Consider the following 22,105-nt stretch of genomic DNA (forward strand, 5'->3'; position numbering starts at 1 on the left):
TAAGCCGTCTGATAGACCAGAACAGTGATACTGAGGAGAAGATAACACAGGTGAATGAAGCTGTCCAAAGCTACAAAAATGATGTGGAAACCACTTATGCTGAAATGGTGAAAGTAAAGAAAGACTTAGAAACAAGGATGGAAGAAAAAACATTAAAAAGGAAGTGAAAAGAATAATCCAAAACAATCCAAAGTTAGTCAGAGATTCAGTAGAGATCAACAAATCTATTGTAATCACTGGTATAGAAGAGGAAAAAGTAAAAAACAAGATATCAAGAGACAAAGAGGAGATGGCAAATGTAATGACCATATTGAAAGAAATATCAGAGGAAATCTGTAGTAAAGACATAGAGGAACACAAAAGGTTAGAGAAATATGAGAGAAGCAAGTCAAGACCCATAAAGGTAACCTTCCAGAGTGTAAACACCGTGGAGGAGATACTAAAAAATGCAAAGAATCTTATGGAAAAAGAGGAGTTCAAAAATGTATGGATAAAAAGATGCCTAACACAAGAGGAACTGGAATTACTGGAAGCGAAGAGGGAAGATCAGGGGAGGAGAAGAATACATATTTTTACAAAGTAATAGGATGGCAGGTACGAAAATGGTACATAAACAAGAGGGAATAAAATGGAGGAAGGTAGTAGAACCAAGTCTTGACAAGTATATAAACAAGATGATTAAGTTGATGTACTCAAATGCGGATGGAATGGTATCTAAATTATTAGAGATGAATGATTATGTCAAAGAAAATGAACCACATATAATACGCCTAACTGAAACAAAATTAACACCAAGGCTATCAAATGACATCCTAAACTTAGAGGAATATTATATAGAGAGAAGACATAGGAACTTAAAAAAAAAAGAGGAGGAATTATAATATTAACTAAAAAAAATCTAAAAGTCAAAGAAACAGAACTAGATATATCTTCATAAGTAGAACTGATTGCAGTAGAGATCAATACAACTGAAGGGAAAGTAATTGTAGCTAATTTGTACATGCCACCCAAGTCAAACACATGGGAAAGAGACGAGTATGAAGACCAGGCAGAGAATACAATTCAGAGTTTAAGATCATTACTACATAAAATGGAAGAGAAATCGGAAAGAATTATACTAACTGGAGATTTTAATACAAATATAAATTGGAATATATATAATAAGCCAAGAAAGCTGTTGGGACCAAAAGCTCCTGGATCTCGTGCAAGTTTTTCCTAACCCATCATGTAAGGGAAAGCACCAGAAAAAGAGGACTCGATGTACCCTCAATGCTGGATCTCATATTTACTTGGCAAGAAAACGATATTGGCAGTTTTATATACCACCCTCCATTCGGCAAAAGCGACCATGCAGTACTAAATTGCAACTTCAGGATAGCATATGACATAGTTAACAGCAATGAAAGTTACAAAAAGAGCCTAAACTATAAAAAGGGAAACTATCACGACCTAAAGAAGTACTTCTTAGAAATTGATTGGGGAAAAGAGCTTAGAGGAGAAGATTTAAATGCTATATATAAAAAATTCTGTGAACTTTATGAAATAGGAGTCCAGAAGTACACCCCACAGCACAAAGAAGCAGAAAAGAAAATAAAGAAATGGTTCAATACAGAATGTAAAAAATCTAAAGAAAAAAAGATATTTGTTCTGGAATAGATACAGAAGACACAATAGTGAAAAGGCATATAATAATTACAAACAAGCAAGAAACGATTATACAAGAATAAGGGGGGAAGCCCAAAAACAGTTTGAGGAGGATATCATAATTAAAAGCAGTGATAAACCAGGGCTATTTTACAGCTACATCAGAAGCAAAACCAAAGTAAAAGATTAAATACAATCAATTATGGACGAGGGAATCACCTATACACAAGAGAAGGATATTTGTGAAGCACTAATAAGAAATCCAATCAGTTTTTACAGAGGAAAAAAAAAATTGAGAGGGACTATGTGGAACATGCATGCTCACACATATTACCAGATATACAAACAGCAGAAAAAGTAATACAGGAGGAGCTAAGTAAATTAGACAAAGGAAAAGCAAATGGTCCTGATGAAATTTCATGTTGGGTAATACGTGAATGTTCAAAGGAGTTAAGTAAACCATTATTTTTAATTTTCAAGAAATAGTTGAGTCAAGGTAAACTACCGGACATTTCGAAGAAAGCAAACATTGTTCCCGTATTCAAGAAAGGGAATAGACAAAGTCCACTCAACTACCGACCAGTATCACTAACCAGTGTTGTAAGCAAGGTATTAGAAAAGCTTATAAGAAAAGCTTGGGTAAATCATCTAGCAGAACACAATATGATAACAGAAAGACAGTTTGGTTTCAGAAAAGGAAAATCATGTGTTACTAATCTGTTGAGCTACTATGACTGAGTAACAGACACATAACAGGAAAGAGAAGGATGAGTGGACTGTATCTATTTTGATTTCAAGAAGGCATTTGACACAGTACCACACCAAAGATTTTTATGGAAACTGTACCATCAAGGAGGAATTCGAGGCAAACTGTATTGTTGGATGCAAGATTTTCTCATAAGAAGAGAAATGAGAACAGTACTAAGGGGAAATTACTCATCATGGAAAGAAGTGACCAGTGGAGTACCACAGGGCTCAGTGCTGGCACCAATCATGTTTTTAGTGTATATAAATGATATAGACTGCACTGGAAATGAAAGCTATCTAATTATGTTTGCAGATGATGCAAAAATACAAAGGCGAATTACTAACACAGACTCTTGTAAAGAGCTACAAGAAGAATTAAATAAACTTCATGAATGGAGTAATACACGGCAAATGGAATTCAATGTGGACAAGTGTCATGTAATCAAGTTTCGTAAAATTGGAAAAAGACCTGATTGGGATTATATGTTAGGAAATAAAATCCTACACACATCAGATAGAGAGAACGACCTAGGTGTGATTATCAATAAGAGACTATCGCCGGCAGACCACATCACTGAGAAGGTACGGAACATGTATACACTGCTTGCAAATATGAGAATAGCATTCACATACATAAATGAAGACATGCAGAGAAAGATAATAGCATCATTCATCGGACCAATCTTGGAGTATGCATCAGCAATCTGGAGTCCTCATCTCAAAAAACACACAGACAAAATTGAAAAAGTTCAAAGGGCCACTACAAGATGGGTACCAAGCTTAAGGGATCTAAGCTACGAAGAATGACTAAATAAACTGAATCTACCAACACTACAGGAGAGAAGGAAAAGAGGTGACATGATTATGAATATATAAATGCATATCAGGGAAGGAGAAAATAGACATAAATGATTACTTAACCTATGGGGAAGCATCAGCAAGAGGACACTGCAAAAAACTGCATAAGAAGAGAGGTGATAAAGACGTAAGGAAATTTAGTTTCCCAAATAGATCAATTGATCAGTGGAATGCACTACCGAATGAAATAGTGTGTGCCAAAACAATTCACAGTTTTAAGGATATGTACGATAAATATGGTTTAACCCGTCACGTCCCGAGGTTTTCCACACCTCCGACATCCCCCAATCCTGAGGTATTTTCGAAATTTTTTTTTTTGGCTAAAACCTCCACTTTTGGTGAGAAACATCGAAAATTCATAGAGAAATCGCTCACATGAGGTTTAAAATACTCGATCCAGGTAGGAGTTCCTCGTTACCTGACTGGGTTTTCTAACATGCTGGCACCAAAGAAAACGAGTTCTATGGGAGGGTAACTATTTCACACAACTTATAAACGGTATTTATTTATTTACTTGGTACGAATTTATATGTAGTATGAGAGTATATTGGTTTTCAAGCAGTAATATAGGCATTATAAGCATTGTTTCACTCACTAACTAATCACCATACCTGACCTTTTTTTGCCACATTAGCTGATCATTAGTTCTGACTTTCTTCTTCTAATGCTATGTAAACTTTGTCCGCCACATTGTCATCGATTGGGGAATCACTCTGGCCCTGAATATCTTTACTGGCCAGGTCACTGGTAACAGGTGAATTGCTGAGACAATGGCGTGAGGGGGGGAGGGGGGAGGTTATGCGGTGTAAGGCATTGTCCCTGCTTGGCATCTTGTAGAGGAATAGAGGAAAGTGTCCCGTGTATACGTACGAAAAATCACGCGCAAAAATTGAAAATTGTGCAAATTAGGGACCTTGCAATTGCACGACGTACCAGTACGTCGCCGGGACTGGCAAATGCAAAATGTTGCAACATACCCATACGTCGATGGGACGGGGTGGGTTAAGACACGGGACAGTACGAGCTTGACTCATTCCTGTAAAGATACAATTAGGTAAGAATAATTAGGTAAGAACACACACACACACACACACACACACACACACACACACACACACACACACACACACACACACACACACACACACACACACACACACACACACATTTTCCAAAGCATCCTCACTCTGGCACACATCGTCCATCTTTCGCACACCCTCACCCTTCTGCACCCTCGGCAGCTCCTTCATTCCAAGTCGCATTTTAACTTTCACCATCCATCTTCATTTTACCCTTAAACTAGCCACTTGGCACAGTGTTGTCCTTGACCCTCCCCCTCTTCTTGTCTTTTTCTGGCACTGCTCTCTTCTTGTCAATAGCTTTATATTTCTCATTGAAGTATTATCCTGAATTGTGGATGCAGGCGCCCATCATTCACTCACTCAATGTAGAGATGCCATATGATCTCTACACTGAGTGCCAAGCCAAATGATTTCCTGTACCCAGGAAACCATTTTCTACGCTGGATGGTAACCATATAACTAGGTGAAAGTTGCGGTGATTGTGGCGTATGCACCGTATGAGGACAAGAGTGAAAGAGAGAAAGACAGTTTTTGGGATGAGCAGGGTGAGGCAGTGGGAGAAATGCCCAGGAGCTATAAACTGATCGTGATGGGGGATATGAATGGAAGGGTAGGCACTGGTCCTGAGGATGACATAATGGGTTCTTATGGAGTACCAGGAGAAAATGACAATGGGAAGCGACTAAAGGATATGTGTCACGAGAGGAGGTTGTGCATTTGTAACTCATATTTCAAACACAAAGATGCACATAAACATACATGCTATGGAGGGAACGGGGATCGTGCTGAAAGAAGCCTGATTAATTGTGTGCTCATAGAGAGGTCGATAATGGGAATGGTTGCTGATATGGGGGCCCTGAGAGGATGATGTGGAGGTCTGTCAGATCATATGACTGTGGTATGCAAGCTCAAGCTAAGAGGAGTGAGGTGGATCAGGAGAGAGAGGAGCAGTCAGGTAGAAAAACTGAAAGATGAGAAGCTGAGGATCAAAGACATGGCAGATGATCACAGGACCTAAGTAGAGGAGGAGTTATAAGCAGTGAATTGGAATTAAATGGATCTGGACAGCCTGTAGAATGCATATATGGATTGCTAAGTTAAGAATGCTAAAGCAGTTTGTGGTGTGGCAAGAGTAACAACAAAGAAGAAAGGTACGGCATGGTGGAATGAGGAGGTTAAGAGAGCAATGGAGGAAAGACGAAGAAGTGGCTGAAGTGGTTATAGGACAGGGGTTCAGTTGAAATAAGAACTGAATATATCGAGAGGAAGAAGCACGTAAAGAGACTAGCGAAGAGGAAAAGGGAGGAAAATGATAATCTAGGAAGAAAAATGCATGTGAACTACTCTTATAATAGGAAGTTAGTCTGGAAAGAGATGCGGAAATGTCAAAAAGAAAGCGGAAAGAAATGTGATGGTGTGAAGGATGTAGGTAGGAGATTACTAAGCCATGGGGATGAAGTAAGGACCAGATGACAAGAATATTTTGAAAGCCTGATGAATGGGAATAGAGAGAGCAGAGCGGCTGTAAACATGATTGGTTTTGGGTGTGTGCAGAGAAGGAATGCAGTGCCAGGATACGTGACACTCGCACAGGTGAAGAGTGCTGTGAAATGGCTGAAAAATGGGAAAGCATGTGGAATTGATGAAGTGTATGCAGAGATGCTTAAATGTAGTGGAAAGAGTGGAATAAAGTGCTTGTTGGAGATATGCAAGAAGGCATGGATGAGTGAAACTGTGCCTGCAGAGTGGAAAAAGGCTGATTGTACCCCTGTACAAAAATAAAGGTGAGAGAAGTGAGTGCAAGAATTATCGTGGCATAAGTTTATTGAGTGTGGTAGGGAAGCTATATGGAAGATTTATTATGGAGAAAGTATGAGAGATCTCAGAAGTCCTAGCGAGTGATGAACAGGATGGCCCTAGGAGTGGCAGAGGATGTGTAGATCAAATATCTGCAGTGAGTCTGATAGCAGAGAGGGCTTGTGAGAAGGACCATGAGGTGTTTATGGCATTCATGGATCTGAAAAAAGCATACGGCAAAGTGGATAGAGAGGGAGTGTGTGAAGTTTTGTGCATGTACTGTTCTTACCTAATTGTTCTTACCTAATTGTATCTTTACAGAAATGAGTCAAGCTCATACTGTCCTGTGTCTTAAAACATTTTTATTGTACATATTCATAAATTTGTGAATTGTTTTGGCACACGCTATTTCATTCGGTAGTGCATTCCACTGATCAATTGCCCTATTTGGGAAATTAAATTTCTTTTCTTCTGTATCGCCTCTCTTTTTATGCAGTTTTTTTTGCAGTGTCCTCTTGCTGATGCATCCTCATAGGTTGTGTTATCATTTATTTCTATTTTCTCCTTCCCTGATATGCATTTATACAGCATAATCATGACTCCTCTTTTCCTTCTTTCCTATAGTGTAGTTAGATTCAGTTTTTCTAGTCTTTCTTCGTAGCTTAGATCTTTTAAGCTTGGTACCCAACTTGTAGCGGCCTATTGAACTTCTTCAGGCTTATCTATGTGTTTTTTTGAGGTGAGGACTCCAGACTACTGATGCATACTCCAGGGTTGATCTGATGAATGATGTTATTATCTTTCTCTGCATGTCTTCATTTATGTATGTGAATGCTATTCTCATATTTACAAGCAGTGTATACATGTTCTCTACCTTCTCACTGATGTGGTCAGCCGGAGATAGTCTGTTATTGATGATCACACCTTAGTCCTTCTCTCTTTCTGATGTGTGTAGGGGTTTACTTCCTAACTTGTAATCCCAATCAGGTCTTTTTCCACTTTTACCAAACTTGATTACATGACACTTGTCCACATCGAAATCCATTTGCCATGTACTGCTCCATTCATGAAGTTTAATTCTTGTTGTAGCTCTTTACAAGAGTCTGCATTAGTTATTCTCCTTTGTATTTTTGCATCATCAGCAAACATATTTAGATAGCTTTCATTTCCAATGTTGCTATCCATGTCATTTATATACACTAAAAACATAATTGGTGCCAGCACTGAGCCCTGTGGAACTCTGCTGATCACTTCCCTCCATGATGAGAAATTTCCCCTTAGCACTGTTCTCATTACCCTATTTTTGAGAAAATCTTGCATCCAACAATACAGTTTGCCTCGGATTCCTCCTTGATGATACAGTTTCCATAAAAGTTTTTGGTGCAGTACTCTGTCAAATGCTTTCTTGAAATGGAAATAGATACTGTCCACCCACCCTTCTCTGTTCTGTAATGTTTGTGTTACTCTATCATAGTAGCTCAACAGATTGGTAACATATGATTTTATCTTTCTGAAACCAAACTGTCATTCTGTTATCATATTTTGTTCTTCTAGATGATTTACCGAAACTTTTCTTATCAGCTTTTCTAATACCTTGCTTACAACACTGGTTAGTGATATTGGTTGGTATCATAGTAGCTCAACAGATTGGTAACACATGATTTTCTATTTCTGAAACCAAACTGTCATTCTGTAATCATAGTGTTCTTCTAGATGACTTGCCGAAACTTTTCTTATCAGCCTTTCTAATACCTTGCTTACAACACTGATTAGTGATATTGGTTGGTAGTTAAGTGGATTTTGTCTATTCTCTTTCTTGAATAAGAGAACAATGTTTGCTTTCTTCCAAATATCAAGTAGTTTACCTTGTCCCAAGGATTCCTTGAATATTAATGATAATGGTTTACGTAACTCCTTTGCACCTTCATGTAGCACCCAACATGGTAGCGCGCTCCTGTAACCTAGCGGGGCTATATGGCCATAGTTGCCTAGCTCGGGGATAAATCCCTTTCTTTGAAAACCCTGAGTGTTGCTAATTCATCCTCCAAGGCTTGTAGTTCTAAACAGTTATTTTGCTTAACTGTTGTGTTAAAGTCACTAGGAGAAGACTTACTGGTACACACATCAGATAACTTGCGTCTAATATCCAGTAAAAGGTGCATAACTCGCCTCTGCAATTCTGTAGAAGAAAGGAAGTTGTACAAGAAAAATATACTGTATAGTACATACACTTTGTATTTCTGACTAAGAAAGATATATCATTAGGCCTTGCAAGCTGATGTCAATGCTAAAGAATTACCAAGACAATGCAGAGAACTGTCCATCCTGTAGTGCTGCCACACAGTAAAAAAAAAAAAGAAAGAAAAAAAAATATGTATGATCACCATAGTATAAGGTCTCTCATTATAATGAGGCTATGTAAGCATATACCTCAGTTAGGACTCACATCTTAGAAACAACAATACTTAAGAACGCATTTGTGTCTAAAAGATATGTTAACCTTTCAGCATGTGTTAAGTACTATTTTTCTATTCTATTCTATAGCCCGACGCCCTAATCCCGCAAAGGGTGGCCGCAGACAAAACGCCTCCAAGTCGCTCTGTCACCCACCATTTGACTACCCTCCCCCCAACTCACCCCCCTCCCCTCCCTCATATACCTCTCAACTCCATCCCTCCACCTCATCCTCGGTCTACCTCTCCCTCTCCCTCCCTTCACCTCACCTACATACACCCTCTTAGTCAGTCTTTCATTCTCCATTCTCTTCACATGTCCAAACCACCTCAGTGTATTTCTCCTAATCTTCTCAACCACATCCACATCCACCCCACATCGTTCATTCACTTCTTCATTCGTCAACCTGTCCCTCCACGTCACTCCACATGCTCCTCTCAAGTAACTCATTTCCACTGCTCTCACTCTTGACTTGTTCCCCTCTTGCAAGGTCCATGCCTCGCTTCCATACGTCAGGGTAGGGATCACAATACTATCATGCAGTGACTTCTTAACTTCCATACTCACCTCCCTATTTCTCATCACTGCTTTCAGTGTACCAACGACCTTCCTTCCCTGCTGTACCCTTTCACGCACTTCATTCCCCAAAGTTCCATCCTTACTCATCACACTACCTAAGTTCTTGAATGCACTCACATTCTCCATATCCTCACCATCCAACCTCACTGCACACTCTGTGACTTCATTCCTCTCAAACACCATAACTTTACTTTTGTTTACATTAACTTTCAGATTCCTCCTCCTACACACTGTCCCAAATTCATTCACCAAACCTTGCAACTCCCATTCATCTTCACTCAAAAGTACTGTATCATCAGCAAACAGCAACACCGGAAGCTTCCAAATCTGACCCTCATTTATTAGAGCCACCCCCACATCCACTGCCCTACCCTGCACCTACTTTACAACCCCATCCATGTATATATCAAACAGCCATGGAGACATCACACAACCCTGTTTCAGTCCCACACTGAGATCAAAGAACTCACTCAGCTCACCATCCACTCGCACTGTAACCCTAGCTCCCTCGTACATACTCTTCACAGCACTCAACAATTTCCCCTCCACTCCATATATTCTTAATACCTTCCACATACCTTGCCTATCTATTCTGTCATAAGCTTTCTCCAAGTCCATGAAGGCATCTTACACTTTCCTTCCCTTCTCTAGATACTTCTCCACTAAACATCTTAGAACAAATATCTGATCTACACACCCTTTATCCTTCCTAAATCCCCCTTGTTCTTCTCCAACTAGCTCCTCTGTCATATGCCGAACCCTATCAATGAGTATTCTACCATATATTTTACCAGTCACACTAAGTAGGCAAATACCCCTATGGTTACCACATTCTTCTCTCTCTCCTTTTCCTTTGTATAAAGGAACATTTATACCTGATTTCCAGTCCTCTGGAACCCTTCCCTCTTCCCAAGCCAATCTACACAACTTCCATATCCACTCCACAACAATCTCACCCCCATACCTAAGCATTTCACCACACACTTCATCAATTCCTGGGGCCTTTCCCAACTTAATATTCTTCATCGCTTCCACTACTTCCGCCCTACTGATCTGTTCCTCCCTCCTCTCATCTCTTCTTCTCCCAGCCATTCCCCAACCACTTATACTTGCACTGCTCTCACTCTCCACATTCAACAAATCCTCAAAGTGCTCCTTCCATCTCCTCAGTTTCTCTCTCTTCTCCACCAACAATCTATTATTCCTATCTTTCACTCCCCTACTATTTCCCCTTTCACACTGCCTTACTTTCTTTACCTCTTTCCAAAACAATTTCTTACTCTCCCTCCATTTCACACTCAGATTCCTCCCAAACTCCTCATCCACTTTCTTTTTACTCTCCTTCACCAGTCTCTTAACCTCCCTTCTGCTCACATACCTCTCTCTTCTCTCTCTCATCTTCTCCCCTACCTCTACTCGCTAACCATTCACTATATGCCTTCTTCTTTTGTTCCACAGCTCGTTTCACCTCATCATTCCACCATGCTGTCCCTTGCACACCCTTGCATCTCCTCCTCACTCCACAAACTGCCTCACATGCTGCGCCTATCTCTTCCGTGAATATCTTACATACGTCTTCCACCCCTTCCATCTGCCTGTTCTATCTTCCATTTCGCTAACTTCACTATTTCATCCACTTCCTTTGTGTTATGTGCTTGTGAAACATATCCTCCTATCATGAAGTCCAGGGTCCTCATGGATTTGGCGATGTACTCTAGATAAGAAGGTAATTTGTATAAGTAATCCAAACTGATTTCAATACTCATGACATCTATTACGATTGACGTCGTGGCCGTTGGAGCAATGAGGCATCCTTGCCGTACTATGTGTTGGGGGTCTAAGTGCGCATTTCCTCTTGCTATGTAGAGGAGAATCCATAGTATAATTCCCTTCATCGTTACCTACCGACAAAAAAAAATCTATTAATTTTCTATTATGGTCATGCTGTGGTCGATGATAGTGATGATGTGCGTTACGGTTGACTAACGGAAAACAATAACTTGCTTGTTATTTCATTTATAGAAGGAGTTTAAATCGATATTTAACCACGTAAATGATGTACTGTAGATTTTTTTGGAACAGCTGCACCCATGTTTGATTGTTTGGTATATGACCTTAATTTATTTTTGTAATTATTGTTGTTTTCTTGATTGGTTTCATGAGTTTTGTTCGGTTGTATCCGAGGCTGTATAATTATTGGATAGTTCCCTTGAAACTCGTTTTAAATGGTCATTATGAACTTGTTTCTCTTCGCCACTTGACAGTGACCTAATTAAAACTTGGTTTGCTTCTATGTTAATTACTCTGTATGGGTCCTCTAATTTTGTGGATAATTTATTGTAGTGATGAGTAACCTGAGTGAGGAAAGGTGAATAAGGTGAGTTATAAATGTGGCTCTGGTATTTGCCGCGTTGTCTTGACCTCTGTGAACCTGTGTCAGCGGTGGAGGTAGGGGGGTGGTAGGAGAGAGCGTTGGGGATCTAGTGCTTGTTGCTTTGTTCTTGCTTTTTGTTTACTTGTTTTGTTTTTAGTCTTCTTGCTGATACTTGAAGTAACGTGAAGAAGACTATAGAGTTGTCTTGTAGACTTGTTATTTGTAGTTAATCGTAGAGCTTTTTTATCCTCACTCATAACTCGTCGTTGTTATTGTATGCTCGATTGTGTTTCATTGATTGTAGAAATGATGGTTCGTAGGTGTAGAGCCGATCGTTACTGCCACCAACTATATGTATGTGATTCTTTGGTCTTGTAATATGTATGTCTTGAGCTTTGGTTAAAGTTATTGTGCAAGTCGAAGGCAGGAGGAGTTAAAGATGAATACAGGGAGCTGATCTTGATTTATTATCATCAAGGAAAGTCTAAGTTGAGCAGTGTATGTATTACACAGGAACGTAGTTTACTAAGTCTCGTCGGACCCCTCTTCTTATTTCCTCTCTCCACTACCTGTCGGTTCTGTGGCTAGCCCCTTTCTAATCTCTGATTCCTACATTCTCTTTTGGCAGGGTCGTGTCACGTGGCTACACTGTCGTGGAAGCTTCTAGAACCCTGTATATCTGTGTGTATGTTGTGCTTCCAGTGCCCACTGGCATACTGTTCATTAATTATTTGCTGAACTCCTCTCCTTTTGGTAGATTCTCGCTGACACACTTCTTATCTCACACCCTGGCTGGTGTAACTATCTATCTATCTTTCTATTTTTCTATCTATCTATGAGTTGTGTTATTATAATATGGAGTCCTGACAGGTACACCTGTGGAAGATTTTGTCGGGTTGATAGGTGTAAGAACTGAGTCATTGATGCATTAAAAACAAGATTATTTTTACCTCAGTCAGAGATACGAGCCAAGTCAGCCATTAGGTGTGCCATAGCCTCATCCCTTGTTTGTTGAAATAACGGCTGAGATGGGCGTTGCGGGAACCGAATGGAAAGGTGAAGGGTGGAGTCATCAGCATATGAGTGGATAGGGATAGATGTATAGCTTAGAAGGTCATTGATGAATAATATGAAGTGAGTTGGTGATAGGAAAGAGCCGTGAGGAACACCACTGTTGATAGATCTAGGAGAAGAACGATGGCCATCTACAACAGCGGCTACAGAACGACCAGAAGGAAGCTAGAGATGAAGGCACAGATAGAAGGGGGAATGGGTGATAACTTAAAGTTATTATTGAAAGAATTGAGAGTTGACCATAATATTCTATTGTCATTAGGATTGTTAAGTAATTTTGATGCTTGATTTTGAAGAAAGTTTGATTTTGCAAGATTTATTAAGGCTTTTGCATGGTCTCTAGTAATTTTAAATTGACAAAGTGATTCAGATGTTTTTGACTTTAAGTAAGAGTTATATGCTAATGACTTGTGAGCCGTAACTCTAGCACAGTTGCTATCAATCCATTTTGGAGAGTTTGATCTTTTAGTGGACCGTTGATGTGTTGTGAATAAATCTATACCAGCTAGTATTAAGTCATTAATGTAAGACTGGGTAGAATTGACATCACTAAAGAAGAAAGACTGCCATGGAATGTCAGCAAGATAATTTCAAAATCCATCCCAGTTATCCCTACCACAGTGCCAACGGGTCACTCTGACAGTTTCAGAATGGAGAGGTTTGGGGGAGCTGTCTAATGAGGCTTTGATGAGATTGTGCTCAGAGGATCCAAGTGGTGACAGTACTTCTATCCTGTATTGATCTGGATTATTTGTCTGGAATGAACCCAAGAGATGGGTGTTATGGTCTGAATTATCTGGTATTCTGGTTGTTGTTCCCTAGGCAGTCTGGCTGAACAGCCCCGATCTGGTATTCTGGTTGGTTGCTTTACAAACTGCGTGAGATTAAATGATTCTGGAAACAGCTTGCACTCTAGAGCAGTAATGTCAGTCCTGACGGAATGCAATAACCATTCTACATTATGTACGTTAAAATCACCCAAAGTGATAATGTCAGTACTATGGGAAAAGTTAGATTACTCACCTGTGTGGATAGGGAATCAAATAAACTGGGTTCTGAAGAAGCATTGAGGAAGTGATGGCCTACTGAGAGATATTTGGTAATATTTAGATTATTTAGTTTATACAGTGAGTAGTCAAAATTAATTGAAGTTTAAAACAGTGTTAAGTGCAAATTCAGATCTGATACAACGACAGATGCCACTCTTGTATGCAAGTTTGTGAGGAGATGGTAACCAGGAAAATAAAATGGGGATATTTCGGCAGTGGGAGAGATTTGAGGTTCTGTGAGGAACAGGGCCAGAGGGGATATGGATTGTAGAAAAAAATGAACTGAATTCAAATTGGTACTGAGACCACTGATATTGGTGAAGAATAAGGCCACACCTGTACTTCTCCGTTGACGAGCACGAATGGAATTTGCAACAGTCGCTGCCGGCACAGTCGTTTGATGGCGACCGGGAGGACCCTGTGCCACCAGTCCTATTCTGCCGGTGGTGGCAATCCGAGACACCACCTCGTTTGCTGATATTATTGCAGTGGCCATTGCTAATGGGAATGGAAATAGGTGTGATATCCTATGTGCACGTAGTGTGATGTAGACAGTTGATTGTATAGGTATTAAGAGAGTATGCTGCCCTACTGTCTGTGTAAATGAAAGCACTGAAAATGTTCAAAAAACGGAGATGGTCAGGATCAGGTCCTGAGGACTGGTGAAACGGGAGTTCTAGCTCTCCCTGTCACCAACTTGCCATCCACCTGAGGAGTACCGCCCTGTTCGACTGGTCCTACAGTCTGCTCCGCATGTTATTAAGAAGGATGTTTTTATGGCTCAGTCGGTAGAGAGGCAGTCCTAATGGACCCAGGTTCAAATCCCGACTGGGGCAGGGAACAGTTTGAGGATTTGAATTTCATAAAAATCAGACTTTACCGATCTAACAGAAGTCCCGCCGACATGTCGTAAAAATACCCCCACTAATACCAATACACCAGTCCTGTATAAGACAGCCCTAGCATGTATTCAATATGGACGGTGGGTGTTAGCGCCGAAGTGGTGACATGTAGAGGTGTATGTATGTAGGAGGACTACTGGGCCTTGAGTGCAGGCTGTTAAGCCTATGCCCAGAGTCGGACACATAAAACAAAAAAAAAAACAAAAAAACTTGATCCGACACCTGTTTCGGATTCGAATCAGTGCGTAGTAAGAGACCTCTTCCCATCTTGGGCCCTAAGACCACCAAACCATCAGGCATATTTCAGGTACAATCGAGATTATTTGCATCATAATCCAGGGGAAAAATGTCGTCATGGGAAGGTTCTTTTTCAGCTCACCTTCTTGGCTTCCTTCCCGTCCCTCATCCTTTCCCGGTTATTTTGTGAGATCGTCGGAAAGGATTAGGCGAGGCTTGATGTGATTAGCGTAAGATAATTAGATGCGGTAAATAGAAAGACGAAAAGCGTGAAAGCTGATGGGAAGTAAGATGAAAGTCAGGTAACTCAGCGAACCAAAGGGAAAAAAAGTGGGAGACCTGCCCTGTAAAAGAAACTGACGAAACGTATAAAAGAGGAGCGAAACAAGGGAGAGGACAATGGTGTACACACACACACACACACACACACACACACACACACACACACACACACACAAATAATACCTGTTTTTACTTGTTCGCACTGACTTGGCCACATCCGGCAAAAAAAAAAAAAAAAAAAAACTGTTATCTCACTATTTACACAATCCTCCTGTGCCTTTTTCTTGTCTCCTACGCAGTCTCACACCCTCCACTACTCTCTCTCTCTCTCTCTCTCTCTCTCACACACACACACACACACACACACACACACACACACATTTTGCAAAGCACCCTCACTCTGGGACACACCGTCAATCTGCCGCACACCCTCACCCTTCTGCACCCTCGGCAGCTCCTTCATTCCAAGTCGAATTTTAACATTCACCATCCATCTTCATTTTACCCTTGAACCAGCCCATTGGCGCTGTTTCGTCCTTGACCTTCCTTCTCTTATTGTCTTTTTCTGGCAGTCCTCTCTTCATGTCACTAGCTTTATAATTCTTATTTAAATATTATCCTTTACCTTTCCGCTTATTATGCCTTGTAATATATATATATATATATATATATATATATATATATATATATATATATATATATATATATATATATATATATATATATATATATATTGCGTCCTTTCCGACGACTTCACTTCAAATGTCGCTGTTGGAGTTTCGACCGTAAGACTCCTTCTTCTCCCACTTCTTCATACCTCTCCTTTCCTCTCTTCAACTTTCAATGCTTCTCATATTTTTACTGTTTTCCATACACCTTCACCTATCAGTTTTTCATCTTCTTTTCATATATTCCTTTCCACACGGTCCTGATTCTAACCTCTCCCAACCATCACTTGAACCTTCTTTACTACCTAGTGTATGTACAGCTATTACTATTCATATTTCTTTCAAGTGTCCTCTCAGTTGTAGCTTCCTCTTCCTACAATTTCATTTCAGACATTATACCCCTAGCACAGAGGTCTTGCACCCTCTCCCGCTTCCTCACTCCTCTCCTTTCTACATTTATATTCATTACTGCATATATTTCTATTTTCATTCAGTCGTCTTTATTGCCTTAAAGTTAATTAATGACAGTTAGGTTTCCATTTACTATTTACTTCATCCTTTCACCTTTACTCACCTGGGTGCTGAGACCCTGATCCATCCTTACTTCCATTTCCTCACTCATTATTTCTTCGATTTCTTTCCATTTCTCATTTTATTCTCTGTTCTTAATTACCATTTTGCCCTTCTGGCTTCCTCTGTTCACATAATAAATCGCACATCTTTCAGTTCTCTAGTTTAACCAGTTCGTCATGATGACGTTCTTTATCCTTCACTCTCTACTTCGTGTTATTCCTCGTATTGCTTTCCTTCACCTTCTGATTTCCCTTTGGCAACAACACCTCTCTTCAATTCTTTCTTCCATCGTTTGTGTCCTGGCCCTACTACCATTAAACATAGAGAAAGCAGCGAAAGAAAATCTACCACTCAACGCCAGGCAAAACTTTGATGGGAAGAAACGCCACCACAGGGTGTAACAAATGACATCGCAAAATAAGTGAATTTTTTTGAGATCACGAATGAAATTTAATAAGAAAAATAATCTTATAAAGCTGGAATTAATAGGGGCATTCTCCAGTTCCTTCCCTATGAGGAGTTTTTCCCATTATAAATATATCACGTGACAGTAGCGAGGATAAAATAAGCGTCATCTTACCGAATAGGCCAACACCAGTGACTGTAAGGAGCCTGCAAATGTTTGGAGTGAGACTGACAAATGAGGAAGAGAAGACAGGACAGAATGGAGGTAAATGTGAAAGATTTAGCTAAGAGGATACTTAAGAAGAGTGAAGGAAGATGTGATGGGGGTATCTAGGAGGATCGATTTGCAGAATGGAGGAAGATGTTATGGGTGTAGTTAAGAAGATTATTTTGAAGAATGGAGGAAGATGCAGCTGAGAGGATTGTTTTGCAAAATGGAAGAAGATATGATACGTGTAGCTAAGAAGACTGTTTTGCAGAATGGAGGAAAATGTGATACGTGTGTCTAAGAAAGGAGTTGGATGTGACAGGTGTAACTGAGAGGACAGTGGCGTACCTGAGGGGGGCGAGGGGGGGCTGTTTGAAACTTCCCCCCTGGCCCCCAAAAGCCTTAAAAATTAATAAGCTTTTTCATTAATATTTAAAAATATATATAATTATCATCCCGACAATCCTGGCTGAGTGAAAGTGAATAGAATAATGAATAAAAAAATTGGTGACAGAATAAGGAAAGAAGTACAGTAGAGAAACATGGGTCTGCCACAAGCGGTAGTAACACTCACGTCACACATAGACTCTAATTAATGATTCAAGTATTGGGACAGGTGCGCTTGTGACCACAGTGAGGTTAAGAGGAGTCAGACTTGACCAGCTACATGTTCTCAGGGACTCAGAAGCTGTCACCGCAAACCGTGAAGCACTGAACGCAGAATAACATGGACAGTGAATATCTTGAGCTGTCGCATTAGGCCTCTAAGGCCAATTTCACACGAGGCCACCAGTGGCCGCAATTAGTTGCCTCCCATAGTTTTCAATGGAGCCTTTCATACGAGGCCACTGTGGTTGCCCGGCCGGCAACCAGCTCCCGGCGGTGGCTCGTTCGCGCAACTAGTGTCCACCACTGTTGGTTGCTGCCACTCGCTGTAAAGCATTTTTTCAAATCTGAGCTTTCATACGGCTACACCAGTTGCCGGCCCCTTCACACTGGGCCACCAATGGCGGCCACCGGTGGCCTCGTGTGAAAGCCGCCTTAGACTTTTCTGTTTCTAGTTCTAGGCATAAGCACAAAAGTTCATCGTCTGAGCCCCAGAAGTCGCCTTACATGCCACATGCTTTCACATACCACCATTTTGGCGCCAGACTTCCGATTCATGTATAAAACAAATTCGGGCTGTCTTATTTAAGACTGATGTAATGGTATTACGGGTGGTAAATTTCATACAATGTCAGTTGATTATGAGGAAGATCGTTAAAAACTGTTTAAAGGACATTTAAATTATAAAACGTTTCTATGTCTCGCCGTGGGAATGATTTCATATCTCTTTTGGAGCAGACCACCTCACTAGCTAGGTGACCATCTCTCTCTCTCTCTCTCTTTATATATATATATATATATATATATATATATATATATATATATATATATATATATATATATATTGTTGGAAGGACACAAATCAAGAGTGAGAGCAGTGGAAATGAGTTATTTAAGAGGAGCCTGTGGAGTCACATGGAGAGACAGGCTGACGAATGAGGATATAAAGGAGCGTTGTGGTGTGGATGTGGATGTGATAGGAAGCGTTATGAGGAACACACTGAGGTGGTTTGGCCATGTGGAGAGGATGGAGGGTGAAAGACTGACGAAGAGAGTGTATGTGAGTGAGGTGGAGGGGGAAGAGGGAGGGAGGCCGAGGATGAGATGGAGGGATGGGGTGGAGAGGTATATGAGAGAGGGGGTGTGAGTTGGGAGCAGGGCAGTGAAATGGCGGGGGACAGGGCGACTTGGAGGCGATTTGTTTGTGGCCACCCCAAACGGGATTGAGGCGTCTGGCAATAGATACATACATATATATATATATATATATATATATATATATATATATATATATATATATATATATATTAGTGGTAGGTGGGGTCGTTCACCATCCACTTGATGTGGTGCTGCTGTCAGGTGACTGCTGTTTCCTCTCTTCTTTCCTTCTCACCTCTTCTGTCTTTCTTTTCTTCAGTCTTTCCCTTTCCTTCTGTCTACAAGTGACTCTACACTGAGTGACAAGCCAAATGATTTCTTCTTCAACAGGAAACCATTTCCAACGCTCGGTGGTAACCATATAACCAAATTATGGCGTCTGGTGGTTTAGTGGGTAATTAAGACGCTCCAATCGGACTGAACCTGTGCTAGCCAAGGGATAGTTGGGGTTTATTGCTCACGTAATGCCACTCAGGCTGGTTGCTTTCATCTTTAATGTCAGGAACAACTTGCCTAACCCCCGGCTCCTACGCTCATCAAGGGGCAACGCAGGATTAGATGATGAATGACTTTTTATATATATATATATATATATATATATATATATATATATATATATATATATATATATATATATATATATATATATATATATATATTTTATACAGAAATCATTAAAGACCAAGGCGTAGCCATTGTTCACTATTTTTCTGTTGATCTTTTCGAGTTTTCTTACACATTGTTTTACACTATGATTCAGGTTGTAGATAATATGTCCAAGATCCATGTCGTAACTATATTTTATTAATTATTTATTTTCATTTTTCGTAGGACGTTTCGTGTATCCTTACACATCATCAGCGACTGTAATATAGATACAATACACTATAAAAACATGACATATACAACATAAACCTATACAATATATATACTGAAATGTACAACAACGACTAATAAAAGTGTAGAGTTACAAGAGTATGGATAAAAGAGACAAACCCTTTAGGTGAAGTCAAGTATGAGCTACAGTTAAAAGTGTATGGATAAAAGAGACAAACCTTATAGGTGTAGTCAGCTATGAGCTACGTGGTTGACTGCGAAGGTTGTATGGGTGAGTGGGTGTTTGTGGCTGTGTAGTGTTGCCAGTTGTGTTATTGTGTGTGTAATGTTCATTTGTAATTGTCGCTGCTTGTGGTCGGGCCTTTGTGTATTTAAACAGTTTGAGGGTACGATCTAGTCCGGTAGTTTGGTTGTTTATGGCCGGCGTGTTTTCACGTATGAGAAGTGCTTCTGCCAGTTGTAGTCTAATGTGGTCATGACATTTTTTTATTATATTAGTATTTTCTATTAGAACTTGTCTGTTTATTGATGTGTGATGTTGAGTCATATGATCTTTTATAGAACCGGATTGTAGGTGCATGGTTAAACGTCTGCTTAGTGTGGTTGTGGTCATACCAATATATTTCATGTGACGAAGTTTACAACCTTCGTGTGGGCAAGTGAATTCATAAACTACATTGGTATGTTGAAGTTTGTTGGTTTGTTGAGCTGTGTTGTTTTTCATAATCATGTTGCTAACTTTCCTGTTTTTATAGTAAATAAAAAGACCAAGGCGTAGCCATTGTTCATAAACTACATTGGTATGTTGAAGTTTGTTGGTTTGTTGAGCTGTGTTGTTTTTCATAATCATGTTGCTAACTTTCCTGTTTTTATAGTAAATAAAAAGACCAAGGCGTAGCCATTGTTCACTATTTTTCTGTTGATCTTTTCGAGTTTTCTTACACATTGTTTTACACTATGATTCAGGTTGTAGATAATATGTCCAAGATCCATGTCGTAACTATATTTTATTAATTATTTATTTTCATTTTTCGTAGGACGTTTCGTGTATCGGGCCTACCCTGGGGGTAGGGGGGTTTTCAAGAATACTCCCCCAGTATCCCTGCTTGTCGTAAAAGGTGACTAAAAGGGTTGGCGGAGGGTTAGTGCCCCTCCCCGGAAAACAACTAACTAAAAAAACAAACAAGAAGCCTCGGACAAGGACTGACCAAACGATGACGACCCAGGACCGGACAAAGGACTTGGTAATGAGTACATGGAATGTAAGAGGAGCGAATGATGAGGTGAAAGAGAGAGAGATTGTCCAGGTGCTTGAGGGTGCGAAAGTGGATGTATGTGGAATAACTGAAACAAAATGGAGAGGAGAAAGTGTGAGAGAATGGGAGTATGGATGGGGTATATGTGCAGGAGTAGATGAGAATGAGAGGGCAAAGGAAGGAGTGTGTATAGTTGTGAGTAAAAGATGGAAGAAGAGCATAAGACAGTATGGATCAGTTGGGTCAAGGATTGTGTGGGTAAAGTTGAAAGTTGGAATACAAATGTGGGCGATTGTGTGTGTGTATGCGCCAACGCAAGATCGTGCTAGAAGAGTGAGAGAAGAGTTCTGGACAAATGTGGAAATGTGCATGGAAAAGTTTGGAAGGAATGAGAGAGTGTTTTTGATTGGTGATATGAATGGTAAAGTTGGGAATGTGAAGGTGGATGGAATAGTTGGTGAGTGGGGTGTGCCTGCCGAGATAGATGAGAATGGGAGTGCGTTAGTGGACATTTGTGCTGGGAGGGGGTTGGTGATAGCCAATACCCTCTTCAGGCATAAAATGATCCACAGGTATACATGGCGAGTGATGAGAAGGGTGGGTGGTGAACTGAATGAAAGGAAGGCAATGATTGATTATGTGTGTGTGGATGAAAGGATGCGAAGATGTGTAAAGGATGCAAGAGTGTATAGAGGTTGGGGGAGTGGACTTTCTGACCACTACTTGGTGGTGGCCAGAATTAGGATGCAAGTGAGATGGAGGAATAGAAGAAGGGAAAGACGAGAGGAAGGAGTAGTTGTAAGGAGAGTGGAAAGGTTACAAGAGGATGAGAAAAAGGCAGAGTATAAGAGAGAAGTGGAGGAACAATTGGGCAAATATGAATTGGAGCAGATGGGAGACGTGGAAGGTGTGTGTAAGATATTTACAGAAGAAATATGTGCAGCATGTGATGTGGTGTGTGGAAGGAAGAGAAGGCGGAGGGGGGTACAAGGAACAGCGTGGTGGACTGAAGAGGTGAAACAGGCTGTGGCACAAAAGAAGAAAGCATACAATGAATGGGTGAGAAATAGGGGCGTGGAAGAAGTTGAGAGATGGAAGAGAGAGTTATATGTGGAAAGGAAGAGAGAAGTGAAAAGATTAGTAAGAGAGAGTAAGAAGAGAGTGGATGAGGAATTTGGAAGGAATTTGAGTGTAAAGTGGAGGGACTGTAAGAAAATGTTCTGGAGAGAAGTGAAAAGAGTAAGACAGGGTGGAAGTGAAGTTAGCAGGGGAGTGAAAGATAAAAATGGTAGATTACTAGTGGAGAAGGGAGAAA

The sequence above is a fragment of the Coenobita brevimanus genome, chromosome 105, assembly GCF_032717465.1.
Source record: "Coenobita brevimanus isolate Jiangsu-jjx chromosome 105, ASM3271746v2, whole genome shotgun sequence".
Taxonomy (NCBI): Eukaryota; Metazoa; Arthropoda; class Malacostraca; order Decapoda; family Coenobitidae; genus Coenobita; species Coenobita brevimanus.